The sequence below is a fragment of the Liolophura sinensis genome, chromosome 2, assembly GCF_032854445.1.
Source record: "Liolophura sinensis isolate JHLJ2023 chromosome 2, CUHK_Ljap_v2, whole genome shotgun sequence".
NCBI classification, from domain to species: Eukaryota; Metazoa; Mollusca; class Polyplacophora; order Chitonida; family Chitonidae; genus Liolophura; species Liolophura sinensis.
Window position 1 is genome coordinate 4,733,369 of NC_088296.1, and position 4,179 is coordinate 4,737,547.

Sequence of the window (4,179 nt, forward strand, 5' to 3'; positions counted from 1 at the left end):
TAACTTCCAATGACTGTGATCTTGATTGCGTTTATGTGACTTAATTGTGAATTTGTCTGTTTGCAAGCATCCATATTTTATGTAAAGAAAATTTTACATTTCAGAGTAGTTGTTGCTACCATTTTTTTTTATATTGATTGGATAGTTCTGACGGTACAAAGTGCACGTTACAAAAAAGAGCGCTATATGATGATATTCTCTGGTGACAGACGTAATGGAACGAAAAAAGTTATCACATACCTTGTACTGGTCCCCTTAACCTGGCCAAAGTTCGTTTCTTTTCGAGGCCCCGTGACTGCCTCTCTCTCAGCTTTACGAGCTTTCTGTACTCCGTCATTTCATCTTTCGTAGCCATCGTGTTCGCCGATGGTGTCGTCTATGTGTGCTACTACCGTTATCTGAAAGTCAATGAAACGCCTTTCAACAGATTGATATTTTGTGAAATTATTTGGGCGATTCTAAAATACTAGGAATTAATGAATCGGTTGAGAAAGGGTTTTTTTTTTGTTTTCTCAACAGAATTAGTAAAACGTCAACCGCTAAAGTGTAAAATTTGGAAAAGTGAAGTTCAGTTTACAAATCTATATGTATATAAGTTATTTTGCAATACAGTAAAACTGCATGTTGAATCAGATGGAAAAGGTTTTATATTTTCGGTTAACAATTTGTAAAACAACACACCATGTGTGTAAAACTGTGTCCAAATAGAACCACATGAAGTCGGGAATTGGATTAGTTGATAGGTTATAGGCTTTCTCTCTTAATTACATATGCGCGCGAAACTTTAAGTTTGTCAGATATTGGCTTACATGGGAAAGGTTTTATATTTTCGGTTATTGGGAATAGTTACCAGAATCTGTAAAACCATGACCCCGATCACATAATCTCTGTAAGTTATATAATATCACGAAATTGTCTTACGTTGGTCAATTACTGGCGGAGATGGGAAAAGTTTTACATTTTCAATTGCCAGCATATGTAAAATAACACATCCTCACAAGAAAATTAGTAGAATTTGCTTAAACGTGTTGGGAACGTGCATGACATGAAATGCGACACATACCTAGTATAAGTGGAATACATTTTAAAACTTTAACTTAATTGCCACACTAAAAGAAAGATTTTACAAGTTCAGATAACATAACTGTAAAAGGAGAAGTTATCCTTTTTCTGTAATATACAAATTAGTCGATTAGATTTATAAAAACAAAAGTACGTGCATGTTGTTTAAAATGTTTAATAATGGCTCTGAAAGAAGGTGGAGGTGGGGTTTATTTATTTATTTATTTGGTGTTTTACGCAGTACTCAAGAATATTTCACTTATACGACAGCGGCCAGCATTATGGAACGAGAAAACCGGACAGAGCCCAGGGCGAAACCCACGCCATCCCCAGGTTACTGACAAACCTTCCCTCGCACGTCTGGAGAGGAAGCCAGCATGAACCGATTTTTGACCCTGACTAGAGAGTTAAAGACTTACAGTATATGGACTGCTACGAATTTAACCCCTCCTTGCAGTTTTAATCTAATTAAATACTTTGGCTTGCAAAAGCGGGAAGGAACCGCTAAGATGATTTTACATTTGCGGATAACTGTTTATAAATCCTATGATGTTTTGTCTGTGAACATATTCAGGTAAATGTGTTATATTTGCGGGTAACCAACATTTTACATCTTCGGGTAATGTTTTACAAACTTAACCGATTTTACAAATCCTGGTAATTTTCGGGTGATTATATATCTTCGGATAGTACAAAGGGTCACTTACCTGATAAACTAACAGCTTTCAGATTATTTCTTCCTTTCACAAGAACCTTTGGCTTTACTGCCAGTTGATCAATCCACCACGTCTCAGTTGGTCAAAACCTGAACCAAAACGTTGATGCATATAGCAACTTGACGTCACAAACACTGACGTCACAATCACGTCACCGCACGTGACCGTAAGATCCAATCGAAACGTCAGTAAACGTATTTCCCCGAAATTCATCGTGATATGACGTTCGTAGCCTGGACTACCTCCCTCTTCTTCGCCTCGCCATAAAAATGAGCCTAAGGGTATTTGACTATCACGTTGTTCCAAACAAATAAAACGGCCAGTGAAAACGTCAGAATGGATTCCTCAACATGACATATGACGTTGTTGGGCCGGATTACCTCCCCTTCTTTATTAGGCTAAATGCATGTGTCGTTAAATACTGGCTTTGGGATTCCCGCAGAAACTAAAGTTATACATGTATATGCAAGTATACCAAAATTTTAATTGATTTGAAGATAAATAGATGGCGATACAACTTATTTATGTCAAACTGTCATGACGAAACATACAGTAGAGATACGTTGCCTTGGTGTATCAGTCACCTTGCACTTGAAAAAATTTGCCAGATTCAGCTTATAATAGTATTTAAAGGTGTCTATCAGGTTTGTAAATGGCTTTGTAACCACTGATTTGGCCTCCATACTCCATGCAAACCAGCCTGGGTTCCGTTAGCGCCAAAAGGCTTTCATTTACCACTGTCAGATTTCAGATTTTCTTTATTCACCATATCTATATATACATATGCATAAATCTTGCCTTATCGCTTTAACTATAGTAACCTACAAATTTATAGGATATATAGGAAACACAATTTCGGCTGTTCGTGTCTGCTCTGTAATTTTCTTATCAAAGCACGGGGATCACCCGAACAGACACTCACAAAACCATGCTATAAATATTACTCGAGACACACGAATATTAGAATGCGATAAGGCTAATACAAGATTAAAGAAACATATGGCGGGAGTAAAGCTCCAAGGAGCTTGATCTATCCCGATAGAAATATACAAATACATGCTATATATGGCGGACAAAGAAAGTGAATAACATCATTAACAAAGCCGACACACAATGAAACAATACCCTAGGCGCAACGTTTATTTGTTATTTGCTGCAGGAGATGTTGTTTTAGTTTAGTTTTAAATAGTGAAATAGACTCGATACAACGTAGTTTATCTGGTAGCATGTTCCATTCCCTAGGCCCCGCTGTTTTGAGCAAACGAAAAGATAAATTAGAACGATATAGTGGTCTGTAAAAATCTAGAGCATGACGTCTGGTATTTCGCTGCGTTACTAAATTTAGTTTCAGTAGATGATTATGTAGACTTCTGGGGATTCTAAAAGGCTGATAAAAAAATCTGTGGGAAAGGAGTAATATCGAGTAAGTGTTCAAGAGAGACAATGGTAATATTTGGAGACTAGCAAATATTGGTGCTGTGTGTGTCAGGCGGTCTGATAGGCTTATCGTTCGAATGGCGCGTTTTTGTAATATGACAATAGGTTGTAGATGCGTTTTATATGTGTTACCCCAGAGTGTATTTGCATAAATTAAATAGGGGTATATGAGAGCAAAATACAAAATAAAAAGAGATTTTTTGTTGACACTATGTTTGACATGGTTCATTACTCCAATATTCCGTGAGATTTTCATGCTTATATAATTAATGTGCGATTTCCAGTTAAGTTTTTCATTAAAGAATATGCCTAGAAATTTATAACTATTTACGTTTTCTATTTCTTCCTGGAATATCATTAACTTTGGCAACCTTTTACTCTTCTTATTGTTTGGTGATATAATCATAAATTTAGTCTTTTGTATATTCAGGGATACCCTATTGGCACATAACCACAGACGCATCTGCTCTAATTCGCGATTCGTGACGTTGATAGTGTCATCAGGGTCATGCGAGGAGTAACTACAACTGGTGTCATCAGCAAATAAAATAAGGTCAAGCAGATTTGATGCATTGGAGATATCATTGATGTATAGTAAGAAAAGTATGGGACCTAACACAGATCCTTGGGGCACACCGCATGTAACGTTTTCGGATTTTGAAAGTGTATTGTTATAACATACATATTGGATTCTGTTGGAAAGATAATTCTTAAACCATAAGTTAGATATGCCTCGAAATCCATAGTGGTCTAATTTGTGAATTAGAATTTCATGGTTAACCGTGTCAAATGCTTTTGAAAGATCAACAAAAGTAACTACACTGTATTTATTATTCTCTTTAGCATTCACTAGTTTCTCATACAAATATTGTACCGCAAATTCGGTAGAATGGTTGGCACGAAACCCGTACTGGTTATTATTAATAATTTCATATTCATCTAGGTGTTGTGTAACATTTTGAAC